The sequence below is a fragment of the Polyodon spathula genome, chromosome 1 (assembly GCF_017654505.1).
Source record: "Polyodon spathula isolate WHYD16114869_AA chromosome 1, ASM1765450v1, whole genome shotgun sequence".
Lineage (NCBI taxonomy): Eukaryota > Metazoa > Chordata > Actinopteri > Acipenseriformes > Polyodontidae > Polyodon > Polyodon spathula.
Genome location: NC_054534.1, coordinates 35,175,878 through 35,202,903, shown reverse-complemented (window position 1 = coordinate 35,202,903; position 27,026 = coordinate 35,175,878).

Here is a 27,026-nt window from a genome sequence, read left to right as displayed (position 1 = left end):
ACATCTGCCTGTTTGGCAGTAGGCAATTTGATTGCCTGCACCCACTTGTTTCGAAGCTCTAAGTTGCTTGGAAAATCATGAAATCCAAAATATGGTTGTTTTTGTTTACTATTTGTACACTGTGGTATGCTACAAAAGCTTTTACTTTTCGTCTCCGCCATTATCGATGCGAGTAAACACAGAAGGTGGAAGTAAAAATACCCGGCTTCTCAAACTTCCAGTTTTGTGAACCCATAAACGTGAAAAGGAATATACCTCAAATTCACAAAGCTGGAATGTTCGAGTCCGAGTCACACAAGGTCGAGTCAGAGTCTTTTGCGGCCGTGACTCGAGTCCGAATCACAAAAAATGCGACTCGAGTCTGGACAGCAATAATAAGCTCAGTTACTCAGACTGTTGACAGATCCCAGAGACACTGAGACTCGATAGAAAATCGTGAGGTTAGGCGGTTATGGGGCACAGACAGATAATATGCTTGACCTTTCAAGCGTGAGAACCCTCGCTGCCTATATATATATATATATATATATATATATATATATATATATATATATATATATATATATATATATATATATAAAATTTGCTTTTATCGCAATGGATCGTATAAAACAATTTTTGTTATCCAGAAGTGTGACGGAAAGATGAGTTCTGGTGATGAATCTTCCTCCAGACCTGTGAGGGCGCTAAAGAACGAGAGGAGAAGTATCTGGAAGGGCTGGCCTGGCAGTTCGTTTCCGGGTCAGGGAAGTGGGTCAGCCTGGAGAGGAGCGAGACTCTGTTGTAAGACCGTATTGATTTGAAAGGTAAACGAGAGGCAGCTGAAACAGTTTATCTCGATATCATGCGGGATTACATATAGGGGCCAGGGTAACGCTGATCTTCTCCTTCGTTTGGGTTAACGTTAGGAGAGAAGGACTGAGAGAGGAGCTCTCAGAGTATTTGTGAAGAGTGTTTTACGTGCTGTGTGTTATTTTCTGTCTGTCTGTAATTGTCTGTCTTTGTCGCACTAATAGACAGTTAACGCACATCTCCGGAGCTGTCGAAAGGAGAGCACTATCCGGAGCACCACTGCACTGAGCACCTGCACGTTTTCGATCACCCAGGACTGGTGACCGTACCGTTGTTTTTGTTCGGGACTGTGCCCTTGTTTTCATTATCCCCGTGCTTTACACATTGTTGTGTATTGCCGGGGATTTATTATTTTTGACGGTCGCCAGACCTGGAAAAGAGCAATAAAGCACTTATTCACTGAATCACGGTTGTCTGTTCATCACTCCTGCACCGCATCACCGCGACATCTGTTCCCCTTACCAACCACTTTGCCACAAGAAGTCTGCTTTTTTTCTTTTTTTTTTTTTTTTTTATTGGTGCACATGCGTACCTACCTACCACTTATGTGAACCCCTGCCTATAAACTCTTAAGTAGCAAAAAAGACACACATTTATAAACTTGCAAAGCAATAGTGTAACTAAAAAGAGCATGAAAAGTTATTTCTAACGACTCAGGAGTTGACTGTTTAGCTCTAACTGCATTATAATCAAAATGTTGTCACAAACTCCCAGCCAGCAGAATATTAATTTAATAGACAAACCAATTCAAAACAGTAAACCAAGCCTTGCTGTGCTCAGACATATTTTTTCCTGTCAACTTTTATCAATGACACCATTAAAATAATTCAAACTGGAAACTGTATGAAATTTATCTTATAAAGGTATTAAATTATTAGAATATACTGTGCCTACAAAAGTAGATAAAATCTTGTCACACACACACCCACATTTTAATTTTTAATAGACATACTAATTCAAAACAGTAAAACATGCCTTGCATTTACACTTTTGCTATACCACATCCTCTGTTGGTCTTTTAAGAATACACATATCTGGTTTGTACAAGTGTATACTTTATGAGGAATTGAAGGACTGCTGCTGACTAGAACCCCATGCCTGTGGTTCAATCTCTGACTCGGTAGTTGTATATTAGGTTACGATACATTCATTAAATTAATTCATTATAATTAAGACTAAATTGTAACTAAACATTTTACCATAAAAAACAAAAAGGAAATGCATTCATAGTCACCGGCTATGTTAGACCATGGCCTAACAAACAAGAACCTTTCCAAGGCACGCTATGTTTGTACAGGAGTACCTCCAATATGAACATTCCTGTCTATCATCAAAAAACAGTTGATGCATTTTGATGCAACTCTGTATAAAGCTGAAAGCGAGATATGAGGGGCAATGTTTAAGATTGCTCTGTTGTGCATAGATCTTTATGAGAAATGTCTTGCTTTCAATTAGAGGTCTGCTTGGGCCTGGATTTATAGCCCGACTCATAACCGACCAGTATGAATACAATTTTTTTATTTATTATTTAAAAGTTCCCTAGATGCCACTTAACTTTGTAGTGGTGTCTTACCCACCTGACTTTTATTCTTTCCTTTGTGCTCGTTGCTGTCAACAACATGCAGTTCAAATTGCTGTCCTTTCCTCATCACTCTCCTGAGGAGATCAGTAGATGGGCACTGCATGTCTTAAAATGCATCTGATGGCTATTGCAAGGTAGCACATTGCTTCTCTTAACCAATAGGATTTCAGTGCCATACAAAACTGATATTATAGAGCCGGTGATTGACACCTCCGCAGCAGTATACTTTCTCGCTGTCCTTACAAAGGTATCACAAAATTCGCCTGTCTGGACACTGTGCTCTGATTGGCTATCCATATTATTGTTACTAAAACAATGACTAATCCTCTCTCTACACCGAAACCCAAACCTTAAGGTCAGTATCCTATACTGCAGGCATTACGCATCTAAAGTAGTTCATGTTTGGGAGTGAATAAGTGTTTTTGTTACTTTAAAAAATAAGTGACCGGAGAGTGCTGACTTTCTCAGTTATACTGACAAGAACATTTCGTGGTACCTTTGTAAGCACTGCTACTTTCTTAGTGTCCTGAAGCTACAGTGCTGTGCGTTTGCAGCTAAGGCAAGTGTAAAATCTGACAATTGGTAACACTACATAACCCGACCCAAACATGTTTGTATTAAAACTACACCCGACCCGACCCGAACCCAACACTTATAGTTGTGTTTCAGGGCTCTGCTTTCAATGGTTATCTTTGATGCATATTCACAAACCTGTTCATGCACATTTGTACACACGCCAGTGAGCTGCCTGTTTTATCCACTACAGCCTGTTCAGTAACACTTTTCATATATTTTTTTTTTGTTCTCTTAAATCCTCATTTAAGAGACATGATGCCCTAATTAGCTTCATGTCTTTCAGCTGATTAGTACTAATTTGCATTAATTATTCTAATGCACTCATTTTGCAAATTGCATTTAATTATTAGTTGTATTCAGCCTCAGGAGTTGCAATGTATTCTTTGTATTCATACTTGCAAATATTGCCATAATGCTAATTATATGTAAAATTCAATGGTGCAGCTCTAACCAAGAGTCCAAAATATACCTCCTTTCTGACAGTAGAGATTATGTAATATTAAAGTATATTTTAAATAAGATCATTTCTTCTAGTTAGTTACTGTGAAACAAAACCTTCTTACAGCAAATGAGACCATTCTTTTGTGTATTTTTTACTGGCATAAAATAAGTATTTATTATAGGAGTCAGAACAACTCAGTACAGATGGAAACATAATTATATGGAACTGAAGAATCTAACACTTCAGGTAAGAATAGTGTAGCGTGCACGGTGGAAGGCAGCAGCAGGGCTGGCAGGTGACATAATCACATACAAAGACATAAACCCGATATACTCTTGTGACCAGGGTGACTGCAATGGTGAAGTCAGACCCGGAAGAACACAGAACCCAAAACATGTAATGGCGGTGAACCTGAGACGCCACGGCGTCCAGTGTTTTATTAAATATTAAACAAAGTGTGAACAAAACAAAACACTTACAAAATAAAGGGCGTGTTAGCCAAACAAAAAAACAAATAATAAACAAAACCACAGTGAACGAAACAAACAAGTATCATGCCGGATTTTAGCCAGCATGTATAGCAATTGTTTCTAGTTTAGTTTTAAATCCCCTTGCAAAGACTTATGTCTCTCCTCACTCTTACACTCCACTTCCCGAACATACATAAATACCAACATTAACACACTACATACAACATAAAACACTAATAAACATGAAGGGGAGGGACACTCTGCCACAATGCTCCTTGCAAAGCGGTTTCAGTGCTATGCTTCAGTGTGAGAGGTACCAGGTTCACGCCAGCCCTCCACCTGTGTGATGCACCTGCCTGCGGGAACCGAGATCGCTACAATATTAAGAAGTCTTACTGCATATCTTTCTTCAATCAGCCATATTATAAAATTTTTATTTTGTATAAAATGTTTTCAAATTCTGTACTATGATTTCATTTCTTGTTTGTAGTAAAGTTTTGTTTAACAAAAGCCTACTGTATATTTTTATGCATACATACATAGAGAGAACATTTTAACATGTCCTGTTTATTTGTATTCATTTCTTTAGGAAATACTTGTGCTTCAGCAAGAATACATTATGAAGTGGGTGATCATCCCATTTGTACAGTACGTGATTTATTCCTGGAATTACATACTTAGGCTGACTTTCTCCTATTCCTTTATCTTGAATAGTGTGCGTATAAACAGCAAAGCAGTAAGTTAACTGTGTTTTTTAAATATATACAGTTTGTAAAATCAAAATGCTCTTATCTGTGTTTTCATATTGGAAGAACCCCGACCCTGTAGTGTTACAAACATTGAATTCTTTAATGAAATTGCAATTAAGAATTTGATAAACAATGTAATTATCAGCATAATAGTATTTTTAAAGTTAATCTGCTTTATGAAACTGTTCATATGAAATTTCTTATAGAAAAGTTGACATATGATCATTATTCTCCAGCAGATTAACTTATAAACATAATAAACAAAATAAACCCTTGTATGTTTTTGTGAATGCTCTTTCAACATTGTTAAATACTTATGTTCTATATTCGATTTTATTTTTTTACAATAACTTTTAGATAATTTTGTCACTATCGGCAACTCACAATGCTGGTGTTCAATAAGTTTTAAATCATTTTTAATAATAGACATTTGACGGCCCAATCAATTCCTTTGAAGATGCTGACAGGGATGATACTACCAGCAATTTTACTGAAGATGAATCTATAGACAATACTGAGATGGACTGGAATGATCAAGCAAGAATATGGTAGAATAATTGTAATGTTTGTCTATATAAGCTTCAGCTAGCATGTTTACCTGTTACAAAAGTATATTCAGGTTACTAAAAGCATAGATTCACAAGCCTTGAATGAATCTGCAAAAAAATGTGGTACCTGATTCTTCCCCTTGCTGGAACTCATGTTGCTGTTTGAATCGGCATTGGAATAGGTATGTGGATTGTAGTTTACTTGTTAGAATCATTGCTTGCACTTAAAGTATATAAAAAAAAAAGGAATTAAGTTATGCAAACTGGTGTTGGGTTGGGGCATGTTGAATTGTGAGGTTGATGCAAATTTAATGTTATGTATATGGCTCCAGGCCGACAGGATAATATAAATTGGCAATTAGTGCTTTAGAACGCCAGCCATTCTAAGCGCCAGCCAGTCTAAGGGCCATACATCCAAGGGCAGTCTGAGCTGTGGCAGTCTGAGCTGTGGAAGTCCAAGCGAGGACAAGTAGAGTGAGGACTTTTTCCAAATCCCTTCCAATGACTAAGAGAGGCCTCATTCCTACCTTGACACCTAACGTTTGGATCCCCTGGATAGAGAGGGCTCACTCCTTCTCCACTCCCAGAATGAACACTGCTAAGTACCTGCTGCACATACCCGTATTAACTGCTTCTCCCCCTGCGCTGCCTGCTACAAACTGGAAAATCGCCTTTTTTCAATTGTTGCTCTCTGACTAACAAATCTCTGCTTCTCAGCGAACTTCTAAAAAATACCAATCTTCATCTTCTCTGTCTAGCTGAAACCTGCCACTCTGTAAACGACATGCACTCTCTGCATTTAGCCACCCCAAAGGGCTATTTCCTCTTTGACAAACCATTCCAAGAATCTGCTGAATCCTCTGAAACTGTCAGAATGTGTCTCTGCGTCTACCCGTCCTCAGTTGATGATGCCTTGACCCTCTAGAACGCAACCCTTACTCATATCATTGACACTGTTGCCCCGCTTACAACCAGAACAGTCAAAAAAGACTGAAACTGCCCATGGTACACCCTCGAACTTTGACTGCTTAAATCTGCCTGCCGCAAGCTCGAGCGCAAGTGGAGGTCATTTGGACTAATGGTTCACAGAGAGATTTGGACAGACCATCCGACGAGCTACAGGCGTGCGCTTGCCGCGGCCAGGGTAAAATACTTATCTGAAATCATAACGATAGGACATGTTAAACCCAATGTTCTCTTTAAGACCATTGACCAAATCCTACATCCAGCCACTGACAGATCCAACTCCTATCTATCCTCCTCTCTTACCTGTCATGATTTCTCCTCTTTCTTTCTGAAGAAAATCATTAACATCTATTCTATGCTCTCCCACCACAAACCCACTTTACAACTTGACCACCTTGATGCTCCTCCAGTTGCCCCTCCTGCCCTCTCCTCCTTCTCTCCTCTCTCCATTGCTGATATTTCCGGCTTACTGTTGAAATCAACTACTGCCACATGCCCCCTGGACCCCTGACCGACTAACCTTGTCCATCTCTCTGCTTCTGATCTTGCTCCCTCCATTATGCTCACTCTCAACCTCTTCCTGGACTAGCAGCTAGGTTCCTGCTGCCCTCTTGCTTTCCCGAGTTACGCCGTTACTCAAAAAACGCTCCCTTGACCCGCTGACTTATCAAATTTCAGTCCCATCTCCAATCTCCCTTTTCTCTCAAAAACTCTTGAAAGGGCTGTAGCCAATCAGATAATGAAACATCTCATGGAGAACAATCTGCTTGAATCTCTACAGTCTGGTTTCCGGCCGCATCACAGTACTGAAACTGCTCTGCTCCAGATTGTGAATGATCTCCTGTTCAATGCTGATGCTGGTTCTCCCTCTGTGCTTGTCCTCCTTGACCCAACAGCTGCTTTTTAGATCATGGCATTCTTCTTGCCTGCCTTCAGAAGTATGCTGGAATCTCTGGAACCTGTCTCTCTTGGATGTCCGCTTACCCAGCCGGACACATGCAGTTTGTTTTCTATGCTGGACGTAGTGCTGTTGCAAACCAAGTCACTTGTGGTGTCCCCCAAGGATCTGTTCATGGGCCCCTTCACTTCAATATCTACATGCTTCCTTTGGATCACCTCATCCGCCAACACAGCCTCATGTTTACTCCTATGCTGACAACACCCAACTACTTAAAACTCAACCCTGGTAGCCCCTCTGCCATGGTTAGCTCTTGGCTTCCATTCAAGACATCGAGGCCTGGATGTCTGCCAACTTTCTTCAACTGAACACTAGCAAATCTGAATTCCTCCTAGTAGGATCTAAAACTCAACTCAAGAATCTAAATATAGCTGCCCTTAACCTCGGATACTGTCTACTGCTTCTGCCTTCCCCCACAGTACGAAACCTTGGTGTACTTCTTGACAGCAACCTCTTCTTTGATGCCCACATCTCCTCCGTGGTCAATTCTTCCTTCTACCATCTTCGAAACCTCTCCAATGTCCATCCCTACCTTTCCCTCCCAGATGTGGCGATACTCTGTCATGCATTTGTCTCCTTTCGACTCAACTACTGCAACTCTCTATATGGTGGACTCCCAGCACGCACCATAAACCGACTGCAGCTAGTTCAGAATGCCGCTGCCAGGATTCTTAACAGATGTAAAAAACATGATCACATCACACCCCGTCTTGCCCAGTTGCACTCGCTACCTGTAAAGTTCAGGATTATTTTCAAAACTCTCCTGCTCACGTACAATGCCCTTCATCACACAGGTCCCGAGTACCCCCTCAACCTGTTGACCAGCTATGTCCCTGCCCTCAAGCTGAGGTCCTCCGACTCTGGACTGATTGTTATCCACAAGCAAAAATGCACCACACTTGGAGAATGGTCGTTTAGCTTCATGGCTCAGACTCTTTGGAACTCTCTCCCAGCTTTGGTGCTTGATGCTCCCATTATCGCTCACTTTAAATCAACTCTCAAGACCCATCTGTTCTCCTTTGCTTATCATGCTCTTTAAGCCTTATCTGCTATTAACTGCTGTTTCGCTGCTACAACTTCATGTATTATGTTACTATTATGTATTATGCATTTTTCACTGTATTTGATGTACTATGCTTTTTTTTTTTTTTTCTTTACTGTGTATCATGTATTATGCATTTCGCTGTATATCCAGGAAGTAGGATAACCAAGACCCAAAGTAATCTTTCTGTTCTGGCTTATGTAACTAGACATAAAATAACTGATACAGCACTGGATGATTTGTTAATATTAATTAATCTTCATAGCCCCTTAAGATACAGCAGTGTACCATGAAGTACATACTTCTTTGAAAAGGCATGCAACTTTCCATTATATACTGCTCACACTGTAAATGCTATTTTATTTTTTGGGGGGGGGGGGGGGGGGGGGTTGGGGGATTTACCTCGAGGAACACTCAGAACTTGTTATGACATTTACTTCTGTTTCTAGGTGTTAATTCTTACCCTAAAAAAGTCAGACAGTAATTTGATAACTTTTACTTTAATTTCTACTAACTAAAAAACTTCGTAACTTGGTATTTACCTAAATTCATCCCCAAACCACCAAAGTCCTCTTCTTTATACACTTCTTCTAACTAATATCTAATGGTCATAATATTGAGTTAACGACTTCTCTTTTACTCGAGGACGATGGTTTAGGTCAGATAAATTATAGTTCAGCTACTGTAAGCAGGGGGGAAAAATATTATAACTCAATTGCTGAATAAAATGACTCAGTCTTTAAATATCACTGACATTCAACACTGATGGTGTACCACTTGTTAAATCATCCAAGTTCAGCATCTGGCCTGTTCAGGCTATAATTAATGAGTTGCCAGCAAAGGAAAGAAAGCATCATGTGCTTTTAGTTGGTTTGTGGTTTGGGCCCAGCAAACCAAACATGATAAATTTTCTTGAGCCCTTTGTGAATAAATGTAAGACAGTGGAAACTGTTGGTGTTCAGCGTTGCTTGAATGATGAAACATGTTATGTCTTTAGCACTGTGTGTTTGTGATACAGTGGCAAGATGCCTTGTACAAAACATCAAACAATTAAATGGAGAATATGGGTGTAGCTCCTGCTACCATCAAGGGGAGGTCAGATATTTTACAGGGTGGAATAGTGAGATTAGTCTTTAATTACACTATCAAAAAAAAAAAAATTACATTATTTCCGTTTTCATTGTTTTGCATTGGTGACACAGTTGCACGGTGCCAGGATTCCTCTTCTGGGGGTAAAGTGAAGCTCACTTCCCAACCTTTACAGCCCAGCTGCTGCTGACTTCATCCTCTGCAGGGGAAGGTTCTTGGCCAGAAGGGGCACCCCTGGGCAAATCTATCTAACACTGCCATTTTCTCACCTCTAGTTCCCTCTTGGGAAGTATTGGTTGCTTCTCAGCCTTGGAGACCGATCAGTTTGGTCTCACCTCCGTGAGGGCAGCTCTCTGCAAGACAAGGGGAATCTCCTTTATCATCTCTAAGTCAAAAAGCACATCTCTCCTATTATCAATTCCCGAGGCCTTTTCCTCTCCGCAGCCCTCGATCATGTCCAGTGAATTTTCTGTTAACTAGTCCTGCAGGACTACTATAGGGCAATACTAATTCTGGCAAAAATCCAGAAAGGCTATAATGATTCATGTAGGAATCCTGCAGGATTTTCTTTTCTATCCTGTGCAGGAATATTAACAAACCTACAGGAAACCTACGCAAAACCTACAGGATTTCTGTAGGACTTTTTGTAAGGGGTATTGAGACAAAGTACATGAGAAAATAAATATTAAGGTTCAGAATAATTATTTTCTGGTTAATTAAATCAGTTATCCTTAAGAAAACAGAGTATTGCTAGTGATATTAGTGTGAATCATAAGAATTATTAGTTGACATAAATTACTTGGAGAAGGGTTAATTAAATTGTTGTATAATTAGAATATGAGTACATTCCTGGTAATATATTAGCAATTATCTGTAAACTCATAACAATTTCAAAAGTAAGTGATACTATAATGTGTTATTGTGTGAGAAAATGTTATTTTAGACAATTGATTATTTTCAACGTTAGAATTTGTTGAACTTTATATTAATAAAGAGACACCAGGGTGAATGCAGTAACTTGTAGATGACTGTGTGGAGCTGTACAGTTCACAAGAACTTGTATTTTCAATAAAATATGATACACTTGAATGAAAATTGATCACATCTCATTAAGTGTATAACATTTGTTTAAATACATTTACCTGGCCTTTTTCTGCATTTAATTTCTAAACAACCTTGATGAAATTGAAGTGAAACAACAAATCAATACCAGTCTTGTTTAAATCAGTTTTTAGATATGTTTTTACATTAAAATATGGAAGTCATAGATGCTGCACTCTGACATTTATACCACTCAACCTTTTTTCAATAACCATTAAAATTGTTCAAACTGGAAACTGTGTCAAATTTAATAAAGGCACTACATTCGTAGAAAAAATACACTGTCTGCAAAATGGCACTTGACAGGATATTTTTTTAATTGATTCAAACCTATTTGTTATATCCCCGATTGTATCCGTCACTGTCCCTACAATAAAGATTTTTTTGTAGGATCTCATTAATGCACAGCAGTGCTAAATTCAGGCAGTGCTTCTCACCGAGTTGTTTGCAGTTGTGGAAGCAGCAGAACCCTGTGGGATAGATCCCTCAGTGTGACAGAATTGCTAATATGACTTTTCCCTGAGGGTTCAACCGTTGAACCTGATTCAAGAGCCGTAATCAAGTTGGGCAAACATCTATTTTCCTCTCTTCTGTCATAACAAGAGTTCCATCTAACAAAGTCCCATAAAGGAAAGAATTTTTGATCAACAGAAAATAAGTATTTTTCTTCAAAATAAAGATGCATTTAGAGCAGCGTTCCAACAAAGACACATTAATATATAGTCATACATTTCATGAAACGAGTAAATCCATATCATTAGGATAAAGCATACTAAACAATTACTATATATATATATATATATATATATATATATATATATATATATATATATATATAATATATAGTGAAAGATCCTTGCAACTCTCACGGTTCATTGCCCCTTTAAAAGCAGACCAAGGAAACAGAAATGGATTTTCATGGCGCTGACGTGCACTTTTAATAAACACAAATCAAATAAACAAAACCTAACTCCATTTTGGAGCTCTGAGTATACACCAATAGGTCCCTGACTAACACGCAGGATGGCTAAGCCATTTACCTGTCAACACCAAAAAAACCCACACACAAGGTCTTCACACTCTACCTTGTACTACAATTGTGCACACCTACAATCAGGCTCCTCACACACCAGCAGCCCCAAACAGCCTGGCTGCTCTCTTTAAATTCCCTGCACCTGGCTCTAATTTACAATTAACACCAGGTGCAGGGGATAACTAATAATTAAACAATAAACACCGGTGTGCATTCTCACATTGTTTTTAGCAGGGAGGATTTTAACCTCCTCCCTGCTGTATTACAATATATATATATATATATATATATATATATATATATATATATATATATATATACACACACACAAAATATAATACACAACGAGTCCTGTGGTGCTCTGCACCACGAAGTGACATTGTAATACAAAATTTTTTAAAAAAATTTTTTTTTCTTAAATCTTAAATTGGGAATAGGAACTTGTATTTTGAACTTTGAACAACCCAAATGATCAACTGAAAATATACTGAGATCTCACACACACACACACACACACACACACACACACACACACACACACACACACACACACACACAAACTTATATCAAAGACTGCTGCATGTTTTGTCAGTGTCTGTCTGGCCTTTGTTAAAATGACCAGTGGTATGCTTTTGAGTGTAAAGTTTGCATTAAATACGCCTCTACAAAAAATTTTAAAAAACTACTACTGTTACAAAAAAAAAAACAGTAGATTTCTTTGATTACATTGCTTCTTTCTGCTGTTTCCTATTTGCACTAGAGCAAAATCTTTGCAAATGTACCCATTGTGTTTTAATATGCTGAATCTCAATTGCAACCACTTTTTGAATAATAATAATAATGAAATGCTAAATAAAATTGTATTTATAGAGCAATGTGCTTTATTAAATGGCCCTCATAGTAGTGATCATGTGTAAATGCATAAATCAGGATTTAAATAAATTAACATCAAAGCTTAGCAATTACTTAATTTTATTCATAGAGGCGTTTCATTACTGTTCGCCCAAGGGCTTCTACTTTATGCTCCTGGCAGGAGTATATATTGCGTGTTGCATTGACCGTAGGGTTACCACCTCCGAGACGCAAAAGAAAAAAAATGGCCACAGGTCACCCTGTACCACCACCCCAACGGTATATTAAAAAACGGCACATCATATCTTTTTACCAAAAACCGTCAAGGCTGATTAAAAAAAAAAAAAACAACAACCACGTGGCAACTCTAATTGACACCCCAGACAGCAATTTTATTTGTGCCAATGTTGACTTTAGGTCGGTGGTTTGATTGGCCCCATTTTGGCAATCAGCAGCCAACACAATATTGGTTAGTTGGCAGAACGTTGCCCAAACATCAGCTCCCCATCCTTGACGGTTAGTCAACCATACCAAACCTAAACAAACACTGGTCCAACAAAATATGCTGTCAGGGCCATGGTAATTTTGATCATTCATATTAATGCATTGGATACAAGTTCATCCAGAATGATTAGTGGACAATGGATTTATTGGCTCCAATACATTTTGAAACCCTGGTTCCAGTGAATTACCCATATACTCTACACTTGTTAAGATAAAAAAAAAACAATTTGTCACACAATATTAATCACTGTATGTCTCAGAAGGGTTTACGGGTCAGATATACGAGTCACAGTGCACTGCCCTGGATTACTTTGGCTTTACTCCAACTCAAACAGCAATGAATAGGAGCTGCAGACCTACATTGTGCTGATCAACTGTCTCCCATTTGCTGACACTACAGTAACTACTCATGACAAACACGTGCATCGATATGTCATACATCCCTACATTTAATGCATGCTGAAAAGAATTCCTGCGGGTATTTTGTTTGTTTGGTTATGTGAACATTTTTTAGCATTGAAATGTAGGACTGTACAAATATAATGAGTGGTGAATCTGTGATGAGTTTTCTGCTGGGTCAACATGAAGTCATCAGTCCTAAGGAATTCTGTGATCGAGGAGATGTCTCTGGAGCCATGTCCCTTTTGAAAGAACACGCATGCCCCCAGGACATAAATTGATTGCTTCTTGGATGAGCCCAAAGTTTTAGACCAACTTGTATTCTAGTATCACAGAAGGCTCCTGCCTGTACTAGCACATTTACTAATGCAAAATAAAAGTGAAAGGCATAGACTTCGTATTTTTTGATAAATAAAATATGACTACACTGTGGTGGTTTTATAGATTCACTTGTAGTAGAACCACAAAGGCTGCCCATGCTCTTAACTGGCACGACGAAGAATATTGTACCCCATTCCAAACTTTTTTTCAGTGGTGGAAGAAAAAAAAATCCTGATAGTTCTATTCAGCCAGATCTGATGCAAACCCATTTAGAGCTCAAAGATTGTTTGCTTCAAAAATAGAAAAGGACCTGTTTTATATGATCTTATTATTTTTAATAATGCATTTAACAAAAACATTTGGCAGCAGAAATATAAGCATTTAAAGTTTGTGTACAATACAATATGCAGCAATTGTTTTTGCTTACTGTATATGGTACATTTTGAGTACATTTTTTGGAATGTATTTTGAGTTTTGGTATACCCTTTATCATTCCAGTAACATTTCAAAAGGTACTATTTACACTCAATGTACAATACAGTAGTTCAGAGTTCTGGTCAGATGGTTCAGTCAGTGGATGTAGAGGAAAACTATAGTTGCAGAGTGTAAAAATGAAACTGTCGCCATCAGAAAAATGGCTTGCTGCCTTTTAGGGGAAGTGGGGAAGCTAAAGGGTGTTTTCAGAGCTGTATAATCTGAATAGATGGGAGAAAGAAGATACAATGAATGGCAGTCTTGCTTTAAATGAGCGACAGTTTGTCTGTGAGGTCCAGTGATTATGTGTGCGTTTCTGATTTTCACGCTTTGTTTTTCTGTGTTTTGATGAGTATGCAATACCAATTCAGTACCAATTCGCTCTGTCTTTGCAGGTAGGCTGGGCTGCAATACTTCACACTGTTGCTCTCACTAGTGTGGGAACCAGCCCCTGCAGAACCTCCCTGTTACACAGGCTGAGATGAAACAGCAACTTATTCTGCCTTAAAAAAAGAAAAAAAAATTACAAACTAAAGAAGTATTCCCTGGCTAAGCCAAACTTTTCTGGAAATTGTGTGCTGTAATTTGTGCAAAGAATAATTAACTGGGGCCTAAATACAGCAGCTAATGTTATAGACTGCATGTACATTGAAATGAAATAACACAAATGTGATATTATGAAATACAATTTAATGTTCTAAATACAGGGATTCAAATAGGTGGGCCGTGTCCACATGTAGCCCAGAATAAAAAAAATGCTCGCTGCTCATATATCGTGAGTGCAAATGCTGACACGCAATTTGTTTTTAAATAAAAAAAAAAAAAATCAATACCCATGCTGCAAGCACCCCATGATTAGCTGACACTACAGGTATTCAGTGCATTCCATGATCACCTGGCAACCACAGCTCAGTGAATGGCTATCTCACCTGAACAATGAGATGCCCAAAATAGAATGCTATTTGAAAGTAAATCAGAAAAAAGTTAACCTTGTTAATTGTCATTTTCAATCATATGTTCATTCTTATAATATATTTTGTGAAATGATCAACTAATATTTTTTGAGTAAATGTATACCTTGGCAACACCAGTGCAAATAAATACATTCATTATTCAAGTACCACCCCTTAGTTTTCCCTCAGAAAACAAATCTAATTATAATGACTGTATATGTGTATCGCTTGGTGAATATGTTCTTTCCGGCACTAGAGTTACATTGCCACTTTGCAACACCAAGGTAAACTGAATTACGGCTGTGCTCGTGGCTATATTAACTTTGTGTTACTGGTTCTACCTTTTGTCAGCACACTTTTAGGATTGTGTACAATACTGCAAAACAATAATTTCTTTATTTTATTTTTTCAGAAACAAATACTGCTTCCCGATCTCTGTTGCTCCTGCAGGTCTTTGTTTATTGTTTGAGGTGGATATTCTATCTGGTTATGTATTAATCTCAATGTAAACCAAATTAATTTTGACCATCCGCATGTGAGAACTGCCCAATTTTTGTTTGAACCCCTGCTATATAATAGTCTATAACAGAGTTTTTATAGTAAAACAAAAATTGTACCACTAAACAAGATTTATTTAGAGGAAGACGGATTCAAATGACTCCTTAAATCAAATCAAAGGCACAAAGGCCAAAAGTACAGACTTAACCATTCACTAGAAATGGTGTAGTCCCAGCTGAAAAACTAGTCAATAACCTAAAGCTATAGAGCTGATGCATATAGACGAGTGAGGAAGCTGTACAATTTTAAATAAATAATGTATGCATCAGATTTCGCAGGGGCAAACATAATAATTTAGTACATTAAAATGCTGTTTTTCAGTGTGTATAATGAGTCATGGCAAATAAAATTCAGTGCTTACAGAAGTAAAGTGTTACATGGCACGGTGAGACGGCACTAGAACTACTGTGCCCAATGCTGGTCACCACAGCATGAAGAGACATTGTGGCACTGGAGAGAGTCCCAAGAAAAGCAACCAGACTAACCCCAGGATATAAAGGACTGAGCTATGAAGAAAGGTGCAAAGAACTGGATACATATTCAACCCAAACTATTAATTTAAGTGCAGTACAGAAACCAGGACCAGAGGACACAACACTTCTTCACATAGAGGGGCAAGGGTATGGAATGGGCTGCCTACACTTACTGAGGCAGAAACACGAATCACTTTAAGACCCAACTTGATAAAGTTATGAGCTATTAATAATTGTTACAATCAGTAGGATCAATACTACTAGTGTAAAACAAAAACAATGGAGTAAAAATTTAAACTTATAAAGATTAGGGACGTGCCAAAACTCATATTTTCTGTGTAATTAATTACTTTAAGAATTTTGAAGTTGTTTGGTGTTAATTAAATGGAATAAAATGTGTTAATTACGCCACACAAAACAATGCAGTCCCTCGGTTCCCTTTGTTTACACAATTATTGAGAATCAATCCATAAAATCTGAGTTATTTAATATTGTCATGATTAAATTATTTGTCGTACCTTTCTTTTATCCTTTTGATATGAAATCCTTTTTTTCACTTTCTTTAGTTTCCTTAGAGATGCATGATCTCTGCAGTGAATTGTGGGATTGTAGTCCTGGGCAAGGTGTCATCGCTGACGAAACATGACAAAAAAAAATACACATCCCGGTTTCCACAGCAGTAGCCTGAGTTTCATAACAAACCAGTTGCATTTTCCAGTTTTGGAATATTTTCTTTATCAGTTTACAGCCTTGGTACAGCACTACAGCAGTGTAAATGTCAAGAAAAGTGAGTTTCCAGGGCTCACAGTGGAAGTTGATTGCCATTCACTGCTACTTAATGTTAAAGGTGAGGACATGGCAGTGTTTTATGTTTTGAAATCAACACATGCATAAATAGGTGTGCTTTAATATATAATATAATATATATAATACCTGCCGACAAATACTTCTTAAAGGTAATTACTCAGAAAATATGAGTATCTGCACATCTTCAGTAAAATCATTTTATATTTTGTGTTCTGTATAGATTCTTGAGGCTTAAATACTGTGCTTACATCTGTATGAGGGCAAGGAGTAGGTGTGAGAGTGGCAGAAAGGTTTCATTATCCAGCCTGGTCAGAGGCCACAATAATAACCAGGAATGTAAGATTCAGATTAAATTGTTTAAGTATCTGGTGTGTGTGTGTGTGTGTGTGTGTGTGTGTGTGTGTGTGTGTGTGTGTGTGTGTGTGTGTGTGTGTGTGTGTGTGTATATATATATATATATATGAGGGTGAGTCCTATTAATGATTTAAACATTTAAACAACAGGAGTGTAGAGATGCTCCACTGTTTATATCGATTGAACAGAACCCTATAGGCCAGGGGTGCTCAACCTTTCTTGAATCACACCTCACCTTAATTAACTGGAGCCACCTGCCCCCCACCCCCACTACAATAGCGAGAATTATAAATCATATAAAGAAACAATTGGATTCTCTGTGTTGATGTGCTGGACAACCTATTCGTTTATGTAATATTTCCAAATATGAAACCGTTCCACACACCTCAGGACTATAATCAACCATGTCTGGTATGATGAACTCCAGGCTCCAGAGATAAGCCTATCCTATTCTGTTTCCATAAATTCCTAAGATTTGTTGTATTTACAAAAACATGGTAAATTAATAACCCATGTTTGAATTTTAGCTTCCTTTTCTAATATTGATTGTAGTGATCAAATATTAAAAAACAAATAACCCCTATATTCAACATCACTTATCAATAATGTTGTGAACTGCATGGGTTAGTAGTTTGCGCCATCTATAAGGTTATTTATAATGATAAACACAGGGATAGCAGAAACATTAGAAAAACAGGGGAAGCAGGTTGTGTATAGGAAGTGAGCACATGTATTTCTTTCCTTCAAGTAAGATGTCAGTGTTACAAGCCCCTAATCCTTTTTTTCATGCTGGTTCTTTTATTGTTTTGCATGACAGTGTAGTATTCTCTCTCTCTCTCTCTCTCTCTCTCTCTCTCTCTCTCTCTCTCTCTCTCTCTCTCTCTCTCTCTCTCTCTCTCTCTGACATTTCCAACAGAGTTCCCTTAGGAAATCCCCCGTCATTCGACAATGCCAAAAAAGGGGGGAAAATGAGAAGCAGCAGAACCTTTCTGGTAAGAATTCCCAGATGGTCAAACTACTTTTGTCTTCTTAAGTCCATACAAACAGCATTCATTTTCAATCTGCTTGATGGAAGGGGGGCGGGGGTATTATTGTTCCATATATAAATGTCATGATATACTTGCAACTCTGTTTTCTTCTAACACATCCACTGTGAAATGCTATTAATGATTCTGTTTTTTTTTACTCTGACCTCTATATCTCAGATTTTAAAGTATATTTGAGATTAAACGATCTAAGAAGGGCTTTAACATTGTATACAGAGGAAGGGATTCCATAGTTGAGTGCTCTATAGAATAAATTGTACAAATAAGATGTGCAGATCAGTGCAGAGCCATTAGCCGGCCACAGCTTCACCATCACAGGCAAATTAATGGATTTGAAACAAATACTGCACATTAGTCCCGAGTTAGTTATTAGTAATTCACCCTGACACACAGTGACAATTTCCTGTTTGCTATTCACTATAAAATAATTATGGTATATCAAGTATGGTGAAAACAATCCTGTTTTAAATCCTCCATATCTTAACTGTAATACAGCTTTAAATCCTGCTATCAAGCCTCCATTCTTGATTGTAATCTCATTTTAAATTTTTCACAAGCGGAATCATTAATAGAAATGTAGAAATGTGCTGTCACTCAGTAGCTGAGGCGGGTTTAAAGTATTCAGAACTAATTAATGATACATACATGTCAGGAAGGCGGGGCATTGCCCAGCAGCACTGGGAAATGTACACTGAACAAAAATATAAACGCAACATGTAAAGTGTTGGTCCCATGTTTCATGAGCTGAAATAAAAGATCCCAGAAATTTTTCATACACACTAAAAGCTTATTTCTCTCAAATTTGCACAGATTTGTTTACATCCCTATTAGTGAGCATTTCTCCTTTGCCAAGATAATCCATCCACCTAACAGGTGTGGCATATCAAGAAGCTGATTAAACATCATGATCATTACACAGGTACACCTTGTGCTGGGGACAATAGAAGACCACTCTAAAATGTGCAGTTTTGTCACACAACTCAACGCCACAGATGTCTCAAGTTTTGAGGGAGCATGCAATTGGCATGCCGACTGCAGAAATGTCAACCAGAGCTGTTGCCACAGAATTGAATGTTCATTTCTGTACTATAAGCCGCTTCCAACGTCGTTTTAGAGAGTTTGGCAGTACGTCCAACTGGCCTCACAATCGCAGACCACGTGTAACCACGCCAGCCCAGGACCTCCACATCCGACTTCTTCACCTGTGGGATCGTCTGAGACCAGCCACTCGGACAGCTGATGAAACTGTGGGTTTGCACAACCAAAGAATTTCTACACAAACTGTCAGAAACCGTCTCAGGAAAGCTAATCTGCGTGCTCATCGTTCTCACCAGGGTCTTGAGCTGACTGCAGTTCGGCATCATAATCGACTTCAGGTGGCAAATGCTCACCTTTGATGGCCGCTGGCACGCTGGAGAAGTCTGCTCTTCACGGATGAATCCCAGTTTCAGCTGTACTGGGCAGATGGCAGACAGCGACCTAGTTCTTCCATGGTCTGCATACTCACCAGACATGTCATCCATTGAGCATAGCCATTGAAGAGGAGTGGGACAGCATTCCACAGGCCATAATCAACAGCCTGATTAACTCTATGCGAAGGAGATGTGTCGCGTTGCATGAGACAAATGGTGGTCACACCAGATACTGACTGGTTTTATGATTCACGCCCTTACCTTTTTTATTTTAAGGTATCTGTGACCAAAAGATGCATATCTGTATTCCCAGTCATGTGAAATCTATAGATTAGGGCCTAATGAATTTATTTCAGTTGACTGATTTCCTTATATGAACTGTAACTCAGTAAAATCTTTGATATTGTTGCATGTTGCGTTTATATTTTTGTTCAGTGTATTTATTGTTATTTTTGTAGTAGGTTTTATTTTTTTAATTGGAAAAGGGTAAAGTCAATGTGAATTGATTAACCATTTCCTCAGTTTTTCCTGTGTTTTCTGGTGTTTATTGGCTATCCACCGATTTCATTTTTTTTGTATTGGGTGTTTTATTGGGTTTTATTAGTTAAAACCAAACATCAGAAGCCCTACTCATTTATATTAGATATTGTAAGACAAATGTGTACAGTGTATGTTTAGAAATACATTGGTATATTTACGTATATCTACTAAAATTTAGTAGCTATACAAAATATGATATATACAATCAATACCTTAAGCACCGAAATATTAAACAAAAAATCCACATCATCATAGCTGTATCATTATTTTTTATTTTTTTTATTTTTTTTAAAGCTTACCTTTCAGATTTCCACTGTCCTTACAGAGGTACCACCAAATGTTCCTGTCAGGACACAACACTCTGATTGGTTATCATATTATTGTTACTAAAACAATGAATATTCCTCTCCCATCACCAAAACCCTAAACCTAAGGACATATCCTACACTGCAGCCATTACACATCTAATATAGTACATGTTTGGCAGTGAATAAGGGTTTTTGTTACTTTAAAAAAAAAGTGGCCGGAGGTGCTGACACCCTCAGTTGTCCTGACAGGAACATTTCGTGGTACCTTTGTAGGCACTGACAGTTTTCAGTGGGCACCACTCCACAACAGGAAGTCAAGCTGTTTAGTTGTTTCAAAAAGAGCCTGAGGTTTACAGAGCCAGCTACTGTTTTGGTCTAACCTTTCATGTGTTTTTTACACTATGCATTGTCCGGTTGTATCTTACTTACTATTTTTAAGCCTTTAAAAACAATCATTTTTATTGTGTATGTTTAAACATACACCGTACCATAGAGGGCAAAAAATGTTAATAAATAAATAAATAAATAAAATATAGAGCATATAAATATAGTGTCATCGAACTTAAAAGACTAATCAGCACTATGTTTCTTCCATTTGAATTAAACAACGTGCAATGAGTTGAAAGATATGTGAGAGTAATGGTACTGTTAGTCTTCAAAATGAATCTACATTCTAATAAACTGAACTTTAATGTTCAAGGATCACAACCCAGCATAGCATACCTCTTTTAGTAATTCAGATAGTTTCTTTATTAACATACAAATAAGTGTGTCAGTCCTCTGTAAGTGGATGTTACTCATGCTTAATGTAGCTCAAGAGGGTGTCTCAAAGCACTGTAATATAGACGTTTTTACTTATCAAGCACAGAGCAAAACCAATTTGTCATATTGTGATAAGAATGCATTGGCAATTTGCAAGATAAAAAGTACATGACCCTGAATACAGCGTCTCAGCCAGGTAATGGTAATTAGATTTTTAATACATGAGAGTAGCTGTTATTTACTTCATGCTAAGATTGGACTAAAATTAGAAAGTAGTGGTGGTGACCAGCCAAGACGTAGCATCGCTGTAACATATGAGCCTTTAGCATTTTTCCTCCACCAGGTAATGTGGATTTCCTATTGGCCCGGTATTGATGGCTGAAGTGTAATGCTGTCTCCAGGGATCAGGCTATTTACGGCCTCGCTACTGCCTCAGCATGGCAATAGTCTCGAATGGGCTGGGTGGGGCACTTCGCAGGGGTCATCAGGAGGGCACCTTCCATCTCCGGTGTTCCATCAACTAGTCCACGACACCTTGGGTAGGCTCAACGGTGTTGCTAAAATCCCAGCACGACTCTCCTCTATCCCACACCCAACAAAGTCCACTTTACTTACCTTAGCATCAATTCCTTTTCATTGATGTTAACTTCCTCCATCACTTGCCTTAAGTCTCCAATTGACTTATTTTCTCTACAAACAGAGCAAGTTGCTACTTCTCTCTGCTTCCTCGGATACAGCCTTCACTTTAGGCCACATTGAATTCATTGATTTCAAGATGTCTGAGAAGCTGGGTCATGGAGTGTGCAATGAATTTCCAACAAACCATCTCTACTGGATAAACCTGGACTCTCCACTGCCGCTGTTCCACCTCAGCGGCTTATTGAGCAGTCCTCTCATATGCCTCAGGTGAACAAGGTATGCTAAGACAATGTCAGGTCGAAGGGTAGTTGTAACAATCTTGTGTGGGAAAATAAACATCTGCCTGCATTCTCCAATTTCTACCAGCCGCCAACTGTCCCAAGCAAATCTTAGTTCTAATAACCTATCTTGTTGGTTGATCTCCTGGACAAAGGAGTTTTGTTCTCTCTGTGCAGCTATTGCTGATATTTGCAGCAAGCTGTCAATCTTATTACTCCGTTCTTACAGTGCTAATGCCAAGTATCACAGCACCTGGTCATGATGCCAGGTGAAGCGACCCCTGCTTAGATCTTCCTGAAAGAATGTGCTTTAGGGAAGGGGTGATGAACACAGAGGGCATGCAGAGTGAGGGAAGAACATCATATAAGGACCTGATTAGGTAGCTGATCCTCCTTTGGTCTATTGTCCAGAGGTCCCGCCACCCAATTTTGTGATGTTCCACATTCTCCCATCTCATCCATTCTTCCTGCTTAGTCTGGGACACTGCCTTGACACACCTCATCCTCTCCTGCTTTTACACATCAGTACCTACCAACTTTCTCCATTCAACAGGAGCTGCTTTGTGCCTTTTCGAGGGAGCCGAACTGAGACCAAGGCCTCCTCTTCCCTGTTGTACTTGTCCCATGATATCACTGATACAAAGGACAGCCTTTGCATCTTCTACCACGTCCTTTTCTGCCAGTTTTCTACCAGATATCACTACAGGTGCTATCTCCCTTATAGACTCATCGCTCGATTCAATCAGTGTCATTTCCAGCCGAACCTTAGAGCACTTGATTTCTTGGTGAGACTGGCAGCTGCAGTTTCCCTTTACCATACAGTACTACCCTGCTAAGGCATTGTGAAACTCACAGCCATTTTCTAATGTGGGAACTAGTCAACACTTCCAGTCTGTCTACTGTTGACAGGGAACCCACATACACAGTAAGCAGCCACAGCAACCTTGGAAGAAGACCAATCTGAAAGCTTGCCCAATAGAGCACTGCTTGTTGTCTCACCTTTCCCATAGGAAACTTCCTGAGTCAAGGGACATCCGTTCTCCAGGTTTGTTAATAATATTATTGATTACTGACTCCAAAAAGTAATTTGTTACATATTACATATTTCTATCTGATAAAGTAATATATTACTTATTACTTTATACTATTTGTGTCTATGATAATAATAGAACCACATAATATATAATACAAACAGCATGAAACTTTTGACATTTTACAGTGAGTTTTACTGACCAGTATTATGAGATTATGGACTGCTTTGGGCAAGTCTGATCTATCCCAAAGCTTGGATGAAGAGTTTACATTCTTGCACTGGTCCCAAAATTAACTTTCCGGTCAGGTAGCAGCACTGTGCATCAGACAACAGTCAGTGGATATACCTGCTCTCACTCCAGAGTTCCTCTGAGCTAAATTACAGGCAGGGGCTGCTCAGGCTGCAAGCTGTCTGATGACACATGCAGCAGCGAGTATTATTCATTTACAGGATGTTTTACAGCTCCAAATGTGTTTTTTTCCTGATGAGGGTACCCCGGCTGCTCTCATCTCACAACAGCCACAGGGACACCTTAATAACCTAAATGCCTAAATCAAAGGAAAAAACAGCCAAATAAAGTCCAACCATAAAAAAAAAAAAAAAAAAAAATGTTATGCAAGCTGCCCTGTTATAGAGTAAGTACAGCTTACTCAGCAGGAGAGAATGAGTCTACATGTAAGAAGTACATTTGCTTAGTCAAAGAGACTACAACATTAAAACTATGCTAAGGGAATAGCTGTTTAAAACTATTTGCTCCACTGTGAAAAACACAGGATACCTGATGCGCCCCCTAACATTGTGAAATGATAATTACAATTTATCAGAGGAAATTGTTTTATTGTATGAATGTTTAATGCAATCTTTGTGTGAAACCAGCTGTCATACAGGACCTCCAGGATGTTACAGCTCCAGGGATTTATTCTATAGATTTCATAAATAAATAAATTAATAAAAAATGACACCAGTCAAGTGTTTACAGTGAGGAATCCAATTGAATTTTCATCAAATTAAAGCTTGGAAAAAATGTTATACAATTCTAACCAATATTGTATAACATGTGTTTATTTATGTTACTGTGAACTAAAATGTCAGACAAATTTGGACCCCTTCTAAAAGCTATGATCGATGATACTTTGATACGATATATATATTATATATATATATATATATATTATATATATATATATATATATATATATATGAAATACTTATATTCAAGAAATAAGGTTCCAAGTGTTCGCGGTTTTTTATTTTGTCACAGAACCTACCTCTCAATGGATGCATACGTTTTTAGAAATATTAACAAAACAGTTATGTCAGCCTGATGGCATGCTAAATTCACAGTATATATTTTTTTCTGCTGTCCAGTAGCTATCTGGAAAAGAAGAAGACAACACCCCCAGAGCAGCATTGCCATTGGAGCTCCCTTTGCCTGGTTCACAGAACTGAGACAGCTTTTCACTGCCTGCTTATCCTTACATTCAGCCAGACAGTTGGTCAGACATTTAGCCTCTACATACTCAATGTGTGCACAGTGAGCCATATTACACTCTCAGGGCATACATTGATCCAGCGATGCCCATTGCAGTTTGTTAAACTGATAACCAACGATTTTCGTAAAAGGAGCACACACACACACACACACACACACACACACACACACACACACACACACACACACACACACACACACACACACACAGATATAAAGACTTATGAATGTATGTAGTATTATTTATCCTAAATGAAGGGAGATTTGTTATTTAAGGTAAGTGCAGTATACCATGATAAAACAAAAGTAAAGCATAGTTGAAGTGAAAACATGGTAAAGCACAGGAAAACGTAAATCATAGTTATGTATGATTAAGAGCTGTAGAAAATAGCACAACCCTTCATAGGAAAGGTATTAGCAGAACAGTATCAGTAACAGGTCACTTCACAATGAACGCCACATTTGATTTTGCTACAGCACTGTAAAGCCACATTTAATATTATACCCCTGTATTCTGTAAAAGGCCACAATATGCAGTCTCAAACAATCAAATTTCTGTTAAATTATCCATGTAAAGGCCAAATTCAACTACCAACATTCTTTTTATTTTATTTTAGTTAAAAAATCCATTATGAAAACACAGAGGTCAAGGCTTCCATTCAACTGCTCAAAAGCATTTTCGATTCACTGGTCATAACCTTCTCTATTCAAATATTTTTTTCTTCATCTGCCAGCTACAGCATTGGCTTCTAATCATTAAAAATATTAAACTTGTCATTGTGTGTGTGTGTGTGTATGTTGATCGGTTCATTGCTCCAGCGCTGGATGTTTGAGTTATTACACAAATGACCTATACATTATGACCACTAATTGTATGGTTTGTGTGACCCTGATCTATAAAACTAAAATGATGTATACCTTAGTACCACATTAAGGTTCAGTCATTTCATGTTTCCTTTTACGATCAAGATTCCACTAAAATGTGTTTTCCACATTCTAGTACCATAGGCAGGGGTTAGCCCAGAGCTACGGTATTCCTGTTTTATGAAGTGGGAAAACTGAAGAAAAGAGAAAGTTAAAACAAGTCTACAGAAAAATGTCCATGTGAAAATTCTGATCCACAACACCAACACTACCATGTATTTCACATTTCTTTTGTTCATGATTGAATTAGATTTTGTTTGCTAAATGCAACTGTTGATCCGAATCTGATCGAACAATTATGCAAATTCTGTTTCTACTTTTTCATCCCTTAAAGCAATAGTTTTGATAATACAAAGAAATATGCTTTACTCATGTATTAAAATGGCAATTTTAATGCACTGTGCCTAAGAGCCATGCTAATCATCACAGCATGCTTTATATTTACATTTTGTTATTCAACTACCAGACTGTATCATTTACATGAGAAAATAAATCAAGGCTCATTAGTCACTGGTATAAACAACTTGAATTACCACATTCCCACACAGATCTTTTCTCGCAAATATTTCCAATGAAGACTCCAACTTAAACAAAGTTTCTTAAACCAATAGACCATACTTGGCCATGAAAGTAATTAAACATATAAGACATGCATTCCCTTGTAAATATGAACCTCTACAAGTACCAGTGAGTTGCTTCATGAATATCCTTGTTCTTATACAGTACAACATATTTTGCTTCCAGAACAAATGTACAGAATCTCCTAATTTTGACAAATGATTTATCTGTCACAAGCAGGAAATGCTTTTATTTAAGTTAGAGTCTATATAGAAGTACAGATGCACAAGGGTAATGCAATTACTAATGATTGGAATAGAGGCAAAACAAAGACCATATAGCCATTTTGGCTCATCAGTGAAATTCAACAGTACTTGACCCAACCATTACAGCTGGACAATTCAATTTCATGGAGGAATATGTTCTAATCACTACACATTAAAATACATTGTGCACTTTCTATTCCCAACTGTAAAATTGCCAGTTTATAGAGTGGTTAGAGTTGGGCTATAATATCACTCCACAGTGCGTACAGGCATTTGCTCTCAAACTATGTGCATGTATATCACATATCATAAACAGTTGTTCAGTTCTTACGATGCTTTATATCCCCTTAAGTCCATTGGGACTTTTAACCTATCCACCCACTGTGACAAATAGTGGCTCTTCTCAGGAATAAAAGCTTTAGATTTTTTTCAAACCAACTACAGCTCAGAATCTTTCTGTGGCCTGCTTTGTTGAGCTGTCAAAAATCACAATTGGAGGCTGACCTCAACATGTATTATTTCAGGTTCAAAAACCTAATTAATTTAAACAAACACTAATATGAAATATGTTGTGACAAGAGACATGTTGAAAATCAGATTTCTGAAGTACATACGGAACTTAATCAGACTGTCTTTAGAAGGAATCTTGATTTGTGGATGTGTCA